Genomic DNA, 24,042 nt, shown 5'->3' with positions numbered 1-24,042 from the left:
AACAACCTCTTTAAGGCTAAGTGTTTGCTAAGTTTAAGTACAAGAAAATGATGAATGAACAACAAATATAATTTGGATACAATAAAGACAAAGATATGGACTTTGAAGCTTTAAAAACTCTTGATTCTTTGAGAGAATGAAAATATAGCTTGTTGACTTTTGCTCTCTTGATTCATCAATCTTCTTGGTGTGTTGGAGTGCCCAATTTATAGAGAAATTGAAGAGGTAGCCGTTGGAGTGTTTTCACCCAGAACCGATCAATCCCCTATGTGGGAGATCAATCCCTTTTCTGAATTTTCAGTCCTGGGAGTATTCTGTTTGAAAACCAATCAATCCCTTCTAGAGGGGATCGATCTTGTCCATGCTGGGTAGTAGTTTCCCGTTTTGCACTCTACTTACTAATTTGATCATAACTTGAGTTATACAAATCCAAATCACAAACCGTTTCAATATTTAGAAACTAGACTTAAAGGGCTTTCTATCCATATAAGTTCATCACCTAATTCACTGTGTACGAATTATAGTGAATTTTTAAAATTACACCTTGTGCAGTTTTTCTTACAACTATAGAGTGTCTAGTAAAAATTCAAAATCTTTTCTTAGAAAATTTGGATTTTGATTTTGTTTGATCCATTAGAAAGTAGACTCAAAGAGCTTTCCAACCATATAAAATTCAAATATTAAGACTTTATGAATTAAAACAGAAAAATAAAACAAGTTCAATGTTGGAAAACTTTGTTCTTGTAAAACAGCTTTCTTAAGTTAATCTATTTCTTCAAACCAATATTATCAAAATTGTATTAAGTCCAAAATGAGTAAGTTCACTTTAAAAACAATAATTGGACTTTCATTTAAGCTCCAATAAATAATCTTTAAAGATAGATTTGGTTTGAGAAATATGAAAACAAAGAAAGGTTTGTTTAAGCTTTGAAAATCATATTATTTATTTAGTACCAAAATATAAAACTTAAGAGCATGTACTAAATAAATCCTTTTTCAAAATCTTGATCAAGTTTATTTAGCTTTAATGTTTTATCATTTCAAAATAAGGATCAATTTAAGGCTAACAAGAATGATTTGAAATTGATAATTATTCTAATAGTCTTAACTATTTGAATTGGTTCGATAAACACATTTATTTTTTTAATCTCTTATTAATTTTTAGAATATTATTAAATTAGTAATATTTTTATCTAAATAAGCTTGTATGATCAGAAATAATTATTTTATGAGAAAACAAATATCAAAACAATTTGAGATTGATATTTATTCAAATAGCCATAATTATTTGAATTGATTTGGAAAATAATTTTAGCTTTTAAAAATCTTGCTTATTAATTTTCAAAATATTAATAAAGTAGTATATTTTATTTTAGATAAGTTTTTATAAACTGAAACAATTGTTTTATGATAAAACAAAAGGTCATAACGACTTTAAATATATAATTGTTTAAATAATCAAATCTATTTTAATTTATTCGATAAACAGATTTATTTTTTTAAATCTCATGCTTATTAATTTTTTGAATGTTAATAAATTAGCATTAATTCATTCTAAACAAGCTTGTATAAATTGAAATAATTGTTTTGTGACTAAACAAAAGGTCAAAATGATCTGAAATAGATAATTATCCTAATAGTCTTAACTATTTAAACTGATTCAGCAAACACATTTATTTTTTAAATCTCTTACTAATTTTTGGAATATTATTAAATTAGTATTATTTTAATATGAATAAGCTTATATGAAAAGAAACAATTGTATTATGACAAAATAAAGATCATAACAATTTGATATAAATAATTGTTCAAATAGTTATGACTATTTAAATAATTTAAAACAATACTAATTATTTAATTAATTATTATTAATATCATGTTCAAATTAATATTTGTATAATTTTGTTATCTATACAAAAATTAATGTAATTAAATAATTATACATATTAAATTAATATTATATATAATTATATATAATTAATTATATTAAAATATAAAATATTTATTAAATAATATGTATAATAACTATTAATTAACTATAATTAATTACAAATATATAAATATATTTATATCTTATATCTAATTATTTAAAATATATAACAATTATAAAGTATATTTATAATCATTAAAAGATAATAAATATCCAATATTCGAATATAATTATATAAATAAAATAATTATTTAAAACTAATAATATTATATGAATAATATAAAATTTATTTATAAATATATTAAACATATAATAAGACAATAATAGTACTAATAAATATATTAAACAATAAATATAATATTATATTGTTATTAAATTTATATTAATAAGTAATAAATATATTATATTAAACCTAATTATTTAAGATTTATATAGAATCTTATATTTATATATAATTATAATAATATATTAATAAATTCATATTAATAATAATTTAATATGAATTTAATAATACTTCTATACTTCTAATATTATTATAATTCAAATAATTGTTATTTATAATAATAATTATTAATAATAATCTATATTTAATTATTTTAATAAATTTAATCAAATTAAATTAAATAAGTTTATATAATAATTAATATTATTAGTTAATATAAATAAATATTTATATTATTTATTTATAATAATAAATTACTAATAAATTAATATTTATACTATAAATTAATAGCAATAATTAAAATGTTTAAACATTTATTAAACATTAATAAAAATTAACTTATTAAAGAATATTATATAATAAGTTATTCATTATAATAATTAATTACCATCAACTTTTCTTCCCCTATTTTCTTGGGTAAACAGTAGGATTAAATGATAGAGAAAAACTTATAAATATGCAGTATTTCAAATTCATTTTTCATGATGCTATCTTTGTTAGCTAGAATAAACTTCAGAAACTGGAGCTGCTAACTTAAAGGAAAAGCATAACGGTAGGTTGATACCCATGACTATTTTTTCTTGATTGTGAATTGATTTTGCATATGATTGCATTCCACCAGAAATTCATCATTATAGTCAGTTTGAATATCTACTAATGCAAAAATATATGACAAAAAGGAAAGCTGTGAGCTCTTGTTAATGTGGATGCAAATGATGATGGTGGATAACTACTGTTGGTTTGCATCTGCTGTAGAGAAAAAGTAAAACCAGTGGGTTTTGAGAAAATTTTAATGAAAGCTAAGGCAGATTAAAATGATTATATTATAACTAAGAATGATAATATAATATAAATTTATATTAATTATTAAATAAATAATTGTATATTAATTTATTATAAGCTAATTACAATAATATATCCGTACTACTTAAATTAATAATGATATAATTAAATCACAATTGTTATAATGTTATAAATATTAGTAATTTATATTTAATTATATGAATTAAATATAATTAATGATAAAATCTATTTTATTGATTAATATTAAAAATTATGACAATTTATAATTAATATTTATTATAAATTTAAAATTAGTTATTTATAATAATTATATTAAACTTAATTAATAATTAACAATCTTAATTATTAAATATAAATAAAATGTTAATAAATTAACAAATATTAAAAAATATTTAATAATTAATAACTTATTTTTCTATTTAATATTGTTATTATTTTTATATTAATTATAAATATATTTATTTATTTATAATATTCATTATTTTATAATAAATAGTATAATATTATATTTAAAATTAAAAATATTGTTTATTACTAATTTTAATCACTACAAATTTAAAAAATAAATATGTTTATCAAACTAGATCAAATAGTTTGACTATTTAAATAATTAATAATTATTGGTATAGTAAATAGATAAGTAATAATAATAAATTATCATTTCAATATTTTAATTATTTGTTAATATAATTATACTATTCAATTAACTATATAATTATTTAGTTTTAATCTTTATATAATTCATGTAATATAATATTATTGTAATTTTATAAAATTAAATTAATAATATATATTTAGTATTATTACTATAATAAATATTATAAAAAATTTATAATAAAAGCTTATAAATTTTATATTTTTATAATATAATAATTACTAATATCATAATAATTTACTAATAAATATAATTAAAATTTATAATATATATTAATGTTATATTAATAAGTATATATTTATCAATTGCTTAGTTATTATATATATAATTAATAATATTATAGTATTATTCGAAATAGATATTTTTTTTGAATAAATTTGTATGAACAGAAATAATTGTTTTATGATAGAACAAAATGTTATAATAATTTATTATAATAATATGTTAATTAATTAAATTTAAGTTATATAATTTATAATTATAGTATTATTAATACAATTTACAATTAATAAATTATAATTTATTAATTAATATTAACAATTAAGTGATTTATGTTATATTTAATTATAACTAATATAAATTATTAATTAATAATTGTTTATTAATTAGTATGTAAAATAATTTATTGTAGCTATTTAATTTGTTTAATATCAATATAATGGGAACCTGTTCAAAAAGTTTCATATCTTAGAATTATGTAAGATTATATTGAGTTATATTAAATATATTAATTATTTAATGATAATTTAATTTATATTAAATTATTCATAAATAATAATTAAAATTTTTAATAGTGTTATGACTATTTGAACATGTATATCTATATTTAGTATAATATAATGATTAAATTTATTAATTAATCATTATTTAAACATAATTTAACACTGATACTTTATTTATATTCTATTATAAGGTTAATTTTATAATAATTATTCGATATTAGTTAATTGAAATAATATATTTCTAATCAAATATATTATTAGTTCTATTAATGATTTAAAAAAGTCATAACGATTTAAAATAAATAATTTATTAAACAGTCATAACTATTTAACTAATTTGATAAATAGATTTTATTTTTTAAATCTCTTATTAGCTTTCAAAATATTAATAGATTAGTATTACTTTATTCTGAATAAACTTATATGAACGAAAACATTTTTTCATGACAAAACAAAAGGTAATGATGATTTAATTTCTAAATCATATATTAATAAACAATTGATTATTGTTGAATATTATTATAGTTAATTAAAACATGTCTTTTTTATTTTTAAAATAATTATTATAATTAAATATTATTATTAATTATTAAGTATATAATTATATTAATAAGCAAATAATAAAATAATATTAATTATTAATATATAACTTTATTATCTAATCATTTATTAAATTAAAATAAATTACAAATAAAATTATAATATTTATAAACTATATTATAAATTTGATATTTACTAAATATTATTAATATTAATTAATAATATTAAAATAATACTTATAATTATATCATTAGAGAAATTATATATAATTTTACTTAATAATTTTATAATCTTAAAATATTATAATTAAGTGTAAAATCTAGTTATCATAAATATTAGTATATTTTAAAATATATTAACATATATAATAAATTATTATATTTTAATTGAATATATAATTGGATATATTAATATTAACATAAAATTAAACTATAATTTAAAAATTATAAATTTGTTATAACTTAATAATTATTAGTATTAATTAGAAATAGTATTATATAATAAATTAATTAGTATTAATTATAATAATTAAAATTATAATATTGACTTGTTAATATAATAATATTCATTATATTGATAAGTATTTTTATAATAGATATTTAATAACTTGTAAATTTAATTATAATTAAAATAATTATAGTAATAATATATATTATTTTAATTATATTTATAATAACTATTAATATTATAATTAATTATAATTTAATTAAATATACTTATTTAATTAAGTATATTTTAATAAGTTCCATAATATTAATTAATTAATATTATAAATAGTTGTATATTTATTTACTATTTAAATTATCAATTTAATAATAATTATCAATAATTTTAATTTATTAAAATATTATATATAATTTTAATAAGTTATATCAATATTATCTATTTAATAAATCTATTTTATAGTTTTATTAAAATTATTTATTAATTGAAAAAATAAATTGAATTAATATTAACAATTATTACTTTATTAATACATATTTTATAATTAATATTAATTATTATTATAGTCATTTGGTAATTATTAATAGATTATAATTAATTATAAAAATAATTAATACTTATTTATTTTTTAATTATTAAATAAATTCTAAATAGTAATATGATTAATAATAAATTAATAAATAATATTTATAATAATGATTTATAATCCAACATATAACTATAGTTAGAATATTATCTATATTTAGTTAATTTAAGTATATATTTATAACATTTATTATAATATTTCAATTTATAAATACATATTTTCTATTTAAATATATAAATAGATTATAACTAATTTATTAATATATAATTAGTTAATTCTTATCAGGTTAACTATAATATTATAGTTAATAATTTTTAATAATTTTATATAGATATTAATTATCACATATGAAATTTAATATGTAAATTTATTAGTATTTATGAATAATTATCTATTTTGTTATACAAAATTAATAGTAAGATATTTAAAAAATAAGTGTGTTTATTCGAAATAAAATAATACTAACTGATTAATATTTTAAAAATAATAGGTAACAAATTTAAACAATAAATCTATTTACCAAACTAGTTTCAATAATTATGACTATTTGAACAGTTATCAATATCAAATCATTAAAATTTTTGTTATTCTGTTTCATATTATATTTTACAATATAATGTATATTAATATAAAATATTATATTCATAAAACTAATCAATAATTAATATAATTAATATTATAATATGAATAATAATAGATATGTTATATCGATAATAACTAATTATTAAAAAATTATCTTTATTAAAATAATTTATATATTTATTTATAAATAAATAAGTATAATAATAACATTATGATAATTATAATTTGATTATAAGTTAATATTGATATATTAATTTAATTATATATAATATAATTAATATTATATTAATAATAATTCTATATATTATTATTATTAAATAATATGTATTAGCTTAATATTTATTAATAATCAAATAAGTAATCGTTATGATTTATAGTTACTAATATTAAACAAAATAATATATATAATGGAAATAGTAGGTGTTATTTATATAATTATCATTATAATTATTTATAAAATATAAGTTCATAATTATAAATATTTTGCTTTATGATAATATATTATTATACTATATTTATAAATGAAGATTAAATATTAATATTAAATTATATTAATATTAACTTTAAAAATTAAAAAGTTATTTATAGTAATTAAGTATTATAATAATTAATATTTATTACATATTTTAATTAATTACAAATTTTCTGATAACTTTATATTAACTAAAATTTATAATTATTAAATGAATATTATAATAAACTATTATTATAATTGATAATTATTAAATTATAAATCATTTTGAATAATTATAGTTACTATAAATTATTTATTAAATTACTATAATATTCATTGTTAATATTATAATTATTACTAATATATTATAAATTTATATAATTATATTATATAATTATATAATATAAAATTATATTATTCTAAATTATTAAATATTATTATTATAATTATTATAATTATTTAATTAATTACTAATACTAATAATACTATTATATAATCATTATAATTATAATAATATTATTTCTCTAATAATACTATAATATAAATTATTATTAATTTATACTTCAAATAATTGTTAATTGTTAATATAAATTTATTATAATTTATAATGAATAATAATAACTATATCATATATATGTCAATTTATAAAATTGATTATAATTATAATCTATATTAATTTATATTATTATTAAATAATATTAATTTAAATTAATAAAAAATAACAATACTTATACTTATATTAAAATTTAATATTAGTAAAAAAAATATATAATTATAATTACTTAATTAGGTAGTATTATAATTAAATAATCTTAATTATAATTCTATTTGTAACAATTAGTATTACAAAACATTATCTTTAATTATAATAATTAAATTAAACATAATAATTAGTAAGTTAAAATAAATTAACTCAATGATGTTAATATTAATTATAATATTAATCAGTTTAAAATCTATTATAATATTAAAATACAATATTATAATTGCTAATATGATATAAGTATAATATAAATTTATATAAGACTACATTTATTATAATAATTTAATTGTTTTATACACTAATATTACTAATTATTATTAAGTCTTATTAATAATAGTATTATTAATTATGAATAATACTAATTTTAAATTATATTATTAATATAATTATTTTATAATTAGATTAAAATAATACTAATTTAATAATATCTCAAAAATTAATAAGTAAGAGATTTAAAAAATAAATTTGTTTACTGAATCAGTTTAAATGGTTAAGACTATTAGAACAATTATCTATTTCAAATCATTCTGACATTTTGTTAAGCTTGTATGAATAATTAGAAAAAGTATTTTTTTAAAACTAATAAAAAAATCTTGATAAGGAATTTAAAATTTAAAATATAAAAATTTAAGATATTTTTCATACAATTTATAATATAAAAAATATAGTTGTAAAATATCATTATATTTGCAATAATTTTTTATACTAATTATTTATTTAAAATTTTTTATATTATATATAAAAGGAATTTTTTTTGCTGAAAACTCTCTTTTAAGATACTTGAAAATCATTTTTGTCTTGATTATTTATAAAAACATGTTATAATAAATTATTAACTTAGTACAAAATAAAAATAAATTTTTAGTCTCTATACCATACAAATAAGCGTATAATATTTTTTTAATCATAAATTTTAAATATTATATAAAAATTTAATTAACTTAAATGGAGACTAACTACCAAAACAATTGACATCTAAGTGACATCAAAGCGTGAAAAGAAAAAGCACATAGATAACATGGAATTAAAAAAATCATATTTTAGAGTAAAAAAGAGTTAACTTACGAATGCCGTGACAATCTTTGATTAAAGAATTCAAATTCAAAATCAAGTCAAATTTCATGCTTCTTGTACAAATTAATTATAACAAAATCTAATTAGTCGAACTTAAGTTGCTTGATTATTTTTTGAACTAAACTCATAAAAATCAAACTACATCTCGAAAATGGAGTTGAACTATTCAATCCAACATCTAATGGCAAGTACATAACTTTTAGTTATATAGATATCGATAAAAATATTAAAATATCAAATAAGTTAATTAATTTTCAAGTAATTAATTAGATTAATATTATTTTATTCAATATTTATATTAATTGTAGTTTTATTATTTCAAATAATATAATTGATAAGAACAATTATCGATATTGTTTAATACTAATACTAATATTAATATTAAGCTTTTTATTAATTGATAACGATTTGAACACTTAAATATTTTAATAATTATTATAAATCCTTACAATTAATAAGGATTATTATATTAAATTATTAAAAGTATGAACTTTTATTATGATAAATAAAATAAATCAACAAATTATTAATCAATAATTCATATTAAATCTAAAGGGTTATGATTTTAATAAATATTTAATTAGATTATATTAATTTATAATAAAATATTTAACAATAATATCTATTTAATACTAAATAAGTTAATAATAGAATAATATCATATATTATATGATAAATACTTAATAATATAATTATAATTTATAGTTATTATTATAATATATTATGAATTTATAATAGTAATATCTATTATAAAATAATATATATAAATATTTTATTATATACAAGTTTATTAAATTATAAATGAATAATTTAAGATTTGAAAAAATAAATTTGTTTACCAAACAAGTTTAAAAAGTTATAATATTTAATCAATTATTTTTATAAAATCGTTACGACCTTTTATTTTGACATAAAACAATTGTTTCAATTCATAAAAGCTTATCAAAAATAAAAAGAATTTAATAAGCAAGCGTTTAAAAAAATAAATTTATTTATCAAGCAAATTCAGATAGTTATGACTATTCGAACAATTATCTATTAAAATCATTATGATGTTTTGTCATAAAATAATTGTTTCAGTTCATACAAGTTTATTCAAAATAAAATAATTCTAATTTATTAATTTTAAAAAATTAATAAGTAAGGGATTTAAAAAGTGAATCTATTTGTGAAATTAGTTCAAATAATTATGGTACTAATTATAACTATTATTATAATTAATTTAAAGTAATTATAATTATATATTATAACATTAAATATAATATATTTATAAATTATGAATATGTATAATCAATTATACATATAAATTATATAATTGTTTAATAATATATAATTTTAATTTTAATTAATATAAGAAATGATATTATAATAAATATCAATTTTTAATTATAATAATAATTTATTATAACTTAAATTTAAGTTAATTAATATATAGTAATAATAAATATTATATTATATATATTATTATATATTGTATTAAAATTAATACAAATTATAAAAATAGTATATACTAGTTGGTAATATATTATTGAATTATTGAATTAATTATTATTAAATAATTATTTATTTAAAATTAAATCAAACAATAAATAAATATTATTAAATTATATAAATTTAAATCAATTTATATAATTCTATTTATATAAATTTAATTTAAAATTTAATAATATTTAATATTAATAGTTAAGACTATTAGAACAATTATCTATTCCAAATTATTCTGATCTTTTGTTTAGTAAAAAAATAATTGTTTTAGTTCATACATACTTATTCGAAATATAGCAATACTAATTTATTAAAATTTAGAAAATTAATAAGAAATTAAAAAAAATCTATTTACTAAATAAATTTAAATAGTTATGACTATTTGAACAATTATCTATTTTAAATCATTATGACCTTTTTATTTTATCATAAAACAACTGTTTCAGTGCATAAAAGTTTTTCAAACATAAAATAATATTGCTTTATTAATATTTCAAAAATTAAGAAGTTGGAGTTTTAAACAATAAATCAGTCTATCAAATTATTCAAATAATTATGGCCATAATGATTTGAACTTGTTTGGTAAACAGATTTATTTTCAAAATCTTTTACTTATTAATTATCAAAATATTAACAAATTAGTATTATTTTAATCCAAATAAGCTTGTATACATAGAAACAATTGTTTTATAACAGAACAAAAAGTCATAACTTTTTGAACTAGTTTGATACATAGATTTATTTTTTAAATTGCTTATTAATTTTTAAAATATTAATAGATTAGTATTACTTTATTTCGAATAAACTTATATGAACAAAAACATTTGTTTTATGACAAAATAAAAAGTAATAATGATTTGAAATATATAATTGTTCAAATAGTATAATTTTTGAAATATTAACAAATTCATTTTATTTTATTTCAAATAAGCTAGTATGAATTAAGAAAATTGTTTTTCGACAAGATAAAGGTCATAACGATTTGAATTAGATAATTGTTCATATAGTCTTAACTATTTGAATTAGTTCGGCAAACAAATTTATTTTTTAAATCCCTTAGTTATTAATTTTTTGAATATTATTAGATTCATATTTTTTTATTTTGAATAAGCTTATATGAATAGAAATAATTGTTTTATGACAAAACAAAAGGTTTTAATGATATGAAGAATAGAATTATTCAAATAGTCATAACTATTTAAACTGATTCGGTAAACAGATTCATTTTTTAAAGTCATACTTATTAAATTTTGAAATTGTTAATTGTTTAATATTTATATAACTATTTGAATATTATTCTAATTTAAGTTTAAATTTATTCCAAATAGTTATGACTATTTGAACAATTATCTATTTTAAATCATCATGACCATTTGTTTTGTCATAAACCAATTTTAACTTATAATTAGATAAAATAATAAACTTATTAAAATAAAATAACTTGAACAAACAACTATTTGAATATTATTCTAATTTAAGTTTAAATAGTTAATACTATAAGGAATATAATTATCTTTTAAATTAATAATTAATAATTTAATAATTTAATTAAAAATTTTAGGATATATGTTTATTAATTTTTAAATTATAAATAATAAGTTTAGATGATTTATAAATAAAATAAAAATAATCTAATAGTATTCTAAAAATTAATAACTAAGAGATTTAAAAAATAAAATTGTTTGCTGAACTAGTTTAAATAGTTAAAACTATATGAATAATTATCTATTTCAAATCATTATAACCTTTTGTTTTGTCATAAAACAATATTTTTAATTCATACTAGCTTATTTAGAATAAAATAAAATAAAATAAATTTATTAAAATTTCAAAAATTAATAAGTAAGAGAATTAAAAAATAATTTTGTTTATTTAATTAAAAATTTTAGGATATATGTTTATTAATTTTTAAATTATAAATAATAAGTTTAGATGATTTATAAATAAAATAAAAATAATCTAATAATATTATAAAAATTAATAACTAAGAGATTTAAAAAATAAAATTGTTTGCCGAACTAGTTTAAATAGTTAAAACTTTATGGATAATTATCTATTTCAAATCATTATAACCTTTTGTTTTGTCATAAAACAATATTTTTAATTCATACTAGCTTATTTAGAATAAAATAAAATAAATTTATTAAAATTTCAAAAATTAATAAGTAAGAGAATTAAAAAATAATTTTGTTTACCTAACCAATTCAAATAATTATGACTATTTGAACAATTATCTATTTCAAATTGTTATGACCTTTTGTTTTGTCATAAAACTAATGTTTTTGTTCATATAAGTTTGTTCAAAATAAAATAATACTAATCTATTAATATTTCAAAAATTAATAAAAATTTTAAAAAATAAATTTGTTTATCAAACTAGTTCAAATTAAGACTATTTAAGCAATTATTTATTTTAAATCATTACGACTTTTTGTTCTGTTATAAGATAATAGTTTCTATTTATTCAAGCTTATTCATATTAAAATAATACAAATTTATTAATATTTTGACAATTAATAAGTGAAAAATGTAAAAAATTAAATATGTTTACTGAACTAGATCAAACAGTCATGACTATTTGAATAGATATCTATTTCAAATAGTTAGGACCTTTTCTTCTATCCTAAAAAAATTATTTCAATTCATATAAGCTTATTCGAAATAAAATAATATTAAGTTATTAATATTTTGAAAATTAATAATTAAGAGATTTATAAAATAAATATGTTTACTGAACAAGTTTAAATAATTATAATTATATGAACAATTATTTATTGGAAATCGCCGTAACCTTTTGCTTTGTCATAAAATGATTTTTTATGTTCATACAAAGCTTATTTTGAATAAAATAATACAAATTTATTAAATTAAGACAATTAATAAGTAAAAGATTTAAAAATAAATATGTTTACTGAACAAGTTCAAATCATTATGACTATTTGAACAATTATTTATTTCAAATTGTTATGACATTTTGTTTTATTATAAACAATTGTTTTTGTTCATTCTAGCTTATTTGGAATAAAATAGTATTAATTTATTAATATTTCGACAATTTATAAGTAAAAGATTTAAAAAATAAATATGTTTGTCGAACAAGTTCAAATAGTCATGACTATTTGAATAATAATCTATTTCAAATCATCGGGAGCTTTTGTTTTGTAATGAAATAATTGCTTCAGTTCATATAAGCCTATTTGAGATAAAATAATATTCCAAAAATTAAAGAGTAACGGAATTTAAAAAATGAATTTTCATATCGATCAAGTTGAAATAGTTATGACTATCTAAATAATTATCTATTTCAAAACATTATGACATTTTGTTTTGTCATAAAACAATTGGTTCTGTTCATGCAAGTGTATTTTGAGTAAAATAATATAAATTTATTAATATTCCAAAAATTAATAAGTATAATTTTAGAAAATAAAGCTATTTTCTGAACACATTCAAATAGTTATGACTATTTGAATAATTATCTATTTCAAATCATTATGACCATTTGTTTTGTCATAAACAAATTTTTTATTCAATAATCAATAATATTTTAATAATTTGAAATTATTTTATTCTATTTAATAGATAAAATAGATATATCAGTGATATATAAATTAAATTAAAATAAATCAATATCCATTAATTAATAATTAATTAAATATTAATTATTCATTAAATAATTAAAATATATAATAACTATATATATTATATAGTTATTAATATTCATATTAATAATTTTTATATTATATTATATTATATTGAATACTATTAGATTTCTCAGATGTCAAATTTTATGAGGGGATAATTGGTTTATCTTCCCAACTAAAAAGGCTTTAATTTCTTATCTTGTTCTCTATTTTTTCCAATTAGTAAGAGTCATACACAGAGATGGATTAGTATCACCTGCCTTTCTCACATAAAAATTTTTTATGCTTTTAACTATTAATCATTAAATCTAAGGGTAAACGATAATTTAATATTTATATCAATTATCAATATAAGCTACTTTTGGATTATTATTGTTAATCCAATAACAATCCAATCTAATATTAAATTATTAATTTATGATAATTAGTATAATATATTATAATAATCATTAATATTATAATATTAAATATATTATTAATAATCTAATATATTACTCAATGTATTATATCATAATATAATTAGATTATAATATTATATAATAATCATTATTATTAATAATAAGATATCTTAATATCTGTTTAAGTATTAAAACTTTTTTAATTGGATATATTATTATAAATCTAGGGATAGCTATTAATAGTGTCAATATATTATAATTTATTATTATAAATTATTCTTAATTTAACTAAAGCTTATTAATATATTAATATCTAATAATTTATTAAGAATATATTGTAATAATATATGATTATAATTTTATTATAATAATTAATTTTTCATAATATATAATCTTAATAAAATAGATAATAATTATAATAAAATATTGATTTATATATAATAATAGCTTAATATTAATTATAAAATATATTATAATTGACTATTTAAAAATAATAAATATTATATCTATCGAATATAATCATTATATATAAGTTATAATATTAATTTATATTAATAATTTTGTAATATCATTAAAATAATATTTTATGACTAAATAAAAGGTTAATAGTTTTAACTATTTAGTATTTAGTAAAATTATAAATTAATGACTTAATTTAAATGAATTATCATTAAAATTCATTTAAATATTTAAATATAGTATTAAATATTATATAAGATAATAATACAAATATTATAAATAATCACAATTTATTTACACAAAACAAATTAAACTATATTATGAATACTGTAAATATTAATTTTCAAAATTTTAATACTACTTTATTAATATTTTCAAAATTATTAAGTAAGAGATTTAAAAATTAAAGCTAGTTTTCAAACCAATTCAAATAGTTAAGACCATTTGAACAAATATCATAATAATATATATATTATTAGAATATTATATAATTATTTAATATTATTAATTTTAATTATTTCTAAGAATTATTAAGTATAGTTTTAATTATTTGATAATTAAATGAATAGGAAGATAATCATGATACCGATCAAAGGGTTGATTTTGAAAAATCAATTAACACTGATAAACTTGATAATGAAGATAATTCTGTAGAGTATGTTATCCCTCCATTTAAGGACCTGATTATAAAAGTATAGTATTTCAAATTATCCAATTGAATAATTTCATTTAAACTATTTTAATGTTACTCATAAAATATTTTTTATAAATAACAATATATATAAATAACTATTACAAAAGTTATTATTTTAATAATAGTTATATTAGATAACTATTATTTTATAAATAGTTAATTTATATTAAGTTAATTTAATATATTAATTATCTATCAAACCAATTATAGTCTTAGTAAACATTATAAATTAATAATTATAAAAATTCTATAATAGATATAATATCATATTATAATTAGATAATATCATAATTAATATTATGATAAGAATCTTAATATATAATTTATTTAATAAACAATTGGTTATAATATTAATAATATCTTAATGGCATTATTTATAATATAATTATAATTATTAATATACTAATTTTTCAAATTGTTTTATAATAACTTAAATTATGAAATAAATGATTTAACTGTTAGTATTTTATTTTTGTTTTATATAATAGTAACTTATTATAACATAAATTAGTATATTTATTATATTAAATTATAATTATTTGGAATAAAACTATTAATAGTTTCAATTCATACTAGCTTATTCGATATAAGTTATAAATTATTTTATATAATTAATTTAATATAAATTAATAAATTGCAATAAAACCAATTTATATTTAATAATTATATGTAATTATAACAATATAATTATAATTACAATTTCTATTTAAATGATTAATAATTAAATAGTATATAACTTTATTTAAATTTTCTATTTAAAATTTAATATTATTATTAAATAGTATATAACTAGTTTAAAATATTAATATATTTATTTTTTAAATCTCTTACTTATTAATGTTTAAAATATTATTAAATTAGTATTATTAATTGATCATAAAATCATATATCAAATAATTTATTAATTTAATATTATTTTATTAAATAATTGTTTTTAATTCAAATAAGTTTGAATTATAACATAAATTAAAATTTTAATTATAATCTATATTATTAATTTAATGTAGAATTATAATCTAGAACTTGTTATAAATGAATTATTAATTATATAATATATTAAATTTATGTATTAAATAATCTAGATAAAATATATTATAATACATATAATTATAATACATGTAATAACCTAAAGTGGTTATTAAATATATTATGAATTTTCAAATTATAATTAAATATTATTTAGATAATAATAACAAATTAAATATGAATTAATATTATAATTATAATTAAATATTTCTATTTAAATATTAATTCAAATAATTAATTAAAGAATTAAATTATTTACAAGTTATTATAATAATATAAAAAAATTTAACTATGTAATTATAATTATATGTAATTATAACAATATAATTATAATTACAATTTCTATTTAAATTATTAATACAATTATTTATTTTTTAATTATAAATTAATAATTATAATTTAAATATTATATTTTAGTACGATTAAGTATTAAATATGACTAATATGAAGTTATAATAAAGAGTTTAATTATAAAATTAGTTATATAATTAACACTAAATAATTAATAATAATTAATAATATTTTAATTAATAATTTAATTACAAATAATAATATCAATTATATTAAATTATTAAATATAAAATTTAATAATAAGCTATTATTATTATTAATAATTTAATATAATTCTCTATTAATTTATTATAAAATAACAAAAAATTATATGTAAACAAATTTATTTTTATTATTTAATAATATATTGTTAATTAAATATTACTAAATCTTATTAAATTATGAATAATAATTATCAATCTGAATCTAATCAAATTATTTTATTTCAAATTAATTAAATTTAAAATTATATTAATAAAATTTATATTTAGAATAATTATAATTAATATTATTATCTATTACAATATTAAGCTTGTATGAATAGATTATAATTATATTTTGTTATAATTGACTAAAATCAATTATTGCTAATAATTACAATAATTATAAATCAAATAATTGAAATAAATAATTATATTCTTATAATTTATAACTATTAATAACTATTATTACTAATACTATATAAAAACCTAATCATTCATTAATATTAATGAATATAATTTATATTCTACTTTTGTTTATAAATGGTAATTTTAATATATAATTTAATAATAATTATTATAAATATTTAACTTATTCTAATTGTTAATACAATTATTAATTATAATAATTTTAAACTTATTAGTACAATATTATCTATAATATAATATTTAATTAATTGGTTTAAATAATAATAATAATTAATAAGTTTTGTATTATTCAATTTTGTTATAACAATTTTATTTTTATATTTTATATTTATTATTAACTTATTTAAACTTATACTTACTTATTAATATAATTATAATAAGCAAATAGTCATTTCCAGATCATATAATATAAGTCTCCTAGTATTTGTAAAATACTAATGATTATGGCCATTAAATAGAAACAATTTTTTAATTAACATTTGAATATTTAATAATTTAATTATATAAATATAATAGTAGCAAAATATATCTAATAGCTTAATTTATTAAATATATTAAATAATAATATAAAATAACTTATTATTTTATATTATTATTATATAAATATTTAATTAGTATGATAATTTTAATAAAATATTTATCATTAATAATAATTATTTAACTATATTATTATTTATTATAATAATTTAATAATTATTGAAATATTTGAAATTATAACTATTTCAAATAGAATTATATTATATATTTTATTTATAAAAGTTTGAAATTATATTAATTAGTTATATAGCAACTAACATTATAATATTATATTTATAATAATTAATGTTAATTAATTATTAATATAATTAATATATAATATTTGAATTACTCTTGCTTATAACAATTATAAATTAATAATTAATATTTTAAATAACTAATTTTATTTACTATAATTAATTATAATAAGTTTTATAATTTGCGCGAGTGAGGATTTTGTTATAATATATATTATTTTTGAATCTATCTTTAGAATAAGTTATATCTAATAAATATAAATAACTTATATTTATTAGTAATTAATAAAATAGTTAAATTATATAACTAGTTCAAATAATTATGACTATTTGATTTTATCAAATTATAAAATCAATTAATTTTTATTAATTAATTAATTAATTATTTCTATTTGATAAATATAATAGATATAATTAAACATAATCTTTTAATTTATAATTATAATTAAAATATATATAGTTATAGTTATATTAATTATTTTTGTTTATATTAATTATTTATTAATAATTATTAAAAAATCGTAACGATTTGAAATAAATAATTGCTTAAGTAATCATAACTATTTAACTAATTTGATGAATAGATTTATTTTTTAAATCTCTTATTAATTTTTGAAATATCAATAGATTGGTATTATTTTATTCCAAATAAACTTATATGAACAAAAACATTTGTTTTCTGACAAAGGGACATAACAATTTGAAATAGATAATTATTCAAATATATATAATTATACATATAATTATTATATGCTTAATTATAAACAATATATAGATTTTTTATTATAGTTTTAATGTTTAATATATACAATAATATTAAATATAATTATATTAATTATAATTATTATATGTTAGTAATATATTTATATATAGTTAAGCTATATTAATTGAACTTATACTTAATAATATATAAATATATATTATTATAAGATTAAATTAATTCAAAAATTAATTGAATTATTATTATTATTAAAATCTAAATAATATTAACGTAATTTATTATAATTTAAATTAAAGTATTACAAAAAAAATATTTAGAATATATATTAATTAGTATATAGTTATTAATAATTAAAGTTATACTAATTTATTAATATTCTAAAAATTAATTAAAGATATTTTAATTTATTAATTAAGATAATAACTAAACTACTATATAATAATTAATAATATTAATAATATTAAATAATTTAAGTACTACTAACAAAATAAATCAATAGAATAAATTATTTTAATATAAGTTAAGTTTAATTAGTATTATTTTATTTCAAACAAACTTATATTAATAAAAATATTAAAAATTATTTTAATAATAACCCAATTCTTAATTTATTAACAACTTGATTAAATTTGGTAAAATTAAACAAAAAGTGAAATTATATCTAATTTATATAATTAATTTAATTAATATTTATTAATTAAATATTATTATTAATAAAATAATACTATTATTTTAAATGTATTCAAATCTTATATGTTATTAAGATTATATGATTAACTATTATATTAAAATACCTAAACTATTTATTATATAACTAGAACCTGCTCTAATACCAACTATCATGGGCATTGGACTTATGCCAACACTCTGTGGAGCATTAGGTTAAAATATTAAATAATTTAATAGATTATAATCATATTATTTTGATTTATTATTTGAAAATGTAGTTTTTTATGCTTTTAACTATTAATCATTAAATTAGTTATGAAAAGTAAATCTTATGTATATAATTATTTATTATAATTAAGTTAATAATTACTTGTTATTAATAGTCAAATATTAACATTATTTTATTAAAAATAAATTATTAATTAAAATATTAATTATTAATATTTCAAACATTAATAAGTAAGAGATTTAATAATTGAAATTATAAACTGTCACAGAAGGATAGATTTGATCAATTTTATAATAAATTTATATTATTTTATTCAAAAAAAGCTTTTATGAACAGAAAAAATTATTTTACGACAAAGCAAAAGGTTATAGCGATTTTAAATAGATAAATGTTGAAATAGTCATAATTATTTAAACTTAATCGATAAAAATATTCATTTTTTAATATTTGTTAATTTATTTCAATTAATAACTATATTAATAATAGTAATCTACTAAATAGTCATAACTAACTTTGGATAACAAAACTACTAATATTATAAAAATATTATAATTATTATATTATAATAATATTAATTATTAGTAATATTATAAATATTAATGTAATAAATTAAATAATGACAACATTAATTAGTAGTTTAATAATAATATAATAATACTAATTACAATTTATTATTAAACTGTTAATAATAAATAATCTTAATAACAAAAATTAATCAGTAAATATTTAAATGTTATTACTAAAATCAATAATAATTAAATAATTAATAAACAAATAAAATTAATATTATACTTTAATTATAAAACTTGTATAATAAACATTTAAATGACAAACAATATTAAATAATTATCATAATAAATTATTAATTAAATAATTAATTATTAATAAATTATTATAGTTATACTTATTATATACTTAATTTATTTTATTTAAATCATAAATAATTAGGAATAATTATTTAGAACTTTGATTTATACATAATTATTAAATATATATACAGATAAATTATACAATACTATTATTTTATCTAATGTAAATAAATTGATATCTAATAGTTAAATCAATTAGATTTAAATAAAATATTTAATTTATAATTAAATATATAGAATTATATATTATTATAATATATAAATTTTAATATATTCAATATATTCATTACTAATAATTGATAAATTATTAATTATTAAAATATATAATATTATATTTAAATGGTAATAACTTTATGAACTTATTTGGTAAGATGATTTATTTTTTAAATCTCTGACTGATTAATTTTCAGAATATTAATAAATTAGTATTTTTTAATTTTCGTATAAATTTCTATGAACCAAAAAATTTTTTTTATGACAAAACAAAAAGTAATAATGATTAGAAATAGATAATTGTTCAAATATTCCTAACTATTTGAAATAGTTTGGTAAACAAATTTATTAATATTAATAATAATATAATTTAATAAATAATTTATAATTCAATAATATTTTATTGAAATAATTTAATATAAAATATACTATTTTAAATTTATTATATTCTATATTAAATTTATAAATTAAATGAATTAACACATTTAATAACTAATTATAAACTTTCAATTTGAAATAATATTATAATCAATTAGGTTATAATATAATATTGAATTATTAATATTCATAATCAGTTACAATTATTAAACATTTAGTTAATAATTAATCAAATTAATAACAATTATTATATATATAATTTGTTTAAATTATTAAATTATATAATATTATATTATAATATAGTTCAATAATCTGACATAATTATTAATTATTAATATAATTTATAATAATATAAACTTTACTATATAAATTAGTTTTATTAATTTACAATTATTAAATAAATTCTAAATAGTAATAATTAATTGTTTATAATAATTATATAATAATAAATTATATTTAATTAATTAATATTAATTATTATTTAATAATAATTATAATTATACAAATTATTAAATATATTGTAATTAATAAATTAGTTAAATTTATTATATTTAATAATTAAATGATTATTATAGTAATTATAATTTAATATACTTATTAATTTATTCCATACAAGCTTATTCTGAATAAAATAATTAAATTTATTAATATTCCAAAATTTAATAAGTAAAAATTTAAAAAATAAAATTGATTTTTAAACATGTTCAAATGATCTGACTATTTCAACAATTATCTATATCAAATAGTTATGACCTTTTGTTTTGTGATGAACCAATTGTTTCTATCTATATAAGTTTATTCAAAATAAAATAATACTAATTTAATAATATTCCAACAATTAATAAGTAGAAGATTTAAAAAATAAATCTATTTATTGAGTAAGCTCAAATAGTTATAACTGTTTGAACGATTTTTTATTTCTAATAGTTATGATCGTTTGTTTTGTCATAAAACAATTGTTTCTATTCATACAAGTTTATTCAAAATAAAAATATACTGCTTTATTAATATTTTACAAATTAATAGGTAGGAGATTTAAAAAATAAATCTATTTACCGAACAAGTTCAAATAATTATGCCATTAGAACAATTATCTATTTCATATTGTTATGACCTTTTGTTTTGTCATAAAATAATTATTTCTATTCATACAAAATTATTCAAAATAAAATAATTTTGATTTATTAATATTTTAAAAATTAATAAGAGATTTAAAAACTAAATCTATTTACTAAACCAGTTCAAATAGTTATGACTATTTGAACAATTATCCATCTCAAATCATAATGATCTTTTTTTTGTCATACAACAATTGTTTCCTTTCATACAAGCTTATTCGGATTAAAATGATACTAATTTAATAATATTTTAAAAATTAATAAGAGATTTAAGATATAAATATTTTAGCCGAACTAGTTTAAATAGTTAAGACTATTAGAATAATTATTTATTTCAAATCATTCTATCTTTTTGTTTAGTTATAAAACAATTATTTCAGTTCGTACAAGCTTATTTGGAATAAAAATACTAATTTATTAACATTCAGAAAATTAAAGCAAGAGATTTAAAAAAATAAATCTGTTTACTGAACAATTTCAAATAGATATGACTATTTAAACAATTATCTGTTTAAAATTATTTTGACATTTTGTTTTGTCATAAAACAATTGTTTCAGTTAATAAAAACTTATCTAAAATAAAATAATACTACTTTATTAATATTTCAAAAATTATTAAGCAAGAGATTTAAAAACTAAAGTTGTTTTTCAAAGCAGTTCTAATAGTTATGACTATTTTAACAAATATTAATCTCAAATCGCTATGATTTTTGTTTTGTCATAAAACAATTATTTTTTATCATATAAGCTAATTCAAATAAAAATTAATAAGTAAGAGATTTAAAAAATAAATGTGTTTGCTTATCAGTTCAAATAGTTAAGATTATTAGATTAATTATCTATTTCAAATCGTTATAACCTTTTATTTAATCATAAAATAATTATTTCAATTCATACAAGCTTATTCAAAAGAAACTAATACTAATTTATTAACTTTTGAAAGATTAATAAGCAGGATATTTGAAAAACTAAATTTGTTTACTGAACAAGTTCAAATAGTTATGACTATTTTATAATAACTATTCATAATCTTTAATAGTATATATAGTTTTATTATTAAATTATATATTTTTAATTATAACGATAATTCATCTTAATAATAATTATAAATAATTTATAATATATTAGTTTACAATATCATTATTAAAATAATTATACTATTAACTAATATATAAAATAAATTATATAATTTTAATTATTATTAATGATATTATTAATTAAATTAATAAGGAATATATTTATATTAGTTAATAGTATAATGATATAAATATATAATTATTATAATATTATATATTATTGATTATTCACCACTATATATCTTAAATTATTATATATTATATATAAATATAATATAATCTCAAATCATTAATAATAATAATTATAAATTTATAATTATAATTTTTGTAAATTA

Source organism: Durio zibethinus, chromosome 27 (assembly GCF_047325235.1).
Source record: "Durio zibethinus cultivar Kanyao isolate XHJ-2024 chromosome 27, ASM4732523v1, whole genome shotgun sequence".
Lineage (NCBI taxonomy): Eukaryota > Viridiplantae > Streptophyta > Magnoliopsida > Malvales > Malvaceae > Durio > Durio zibethinus.
Note: the sequence above shows the minus strand (reverse complement) of the source record.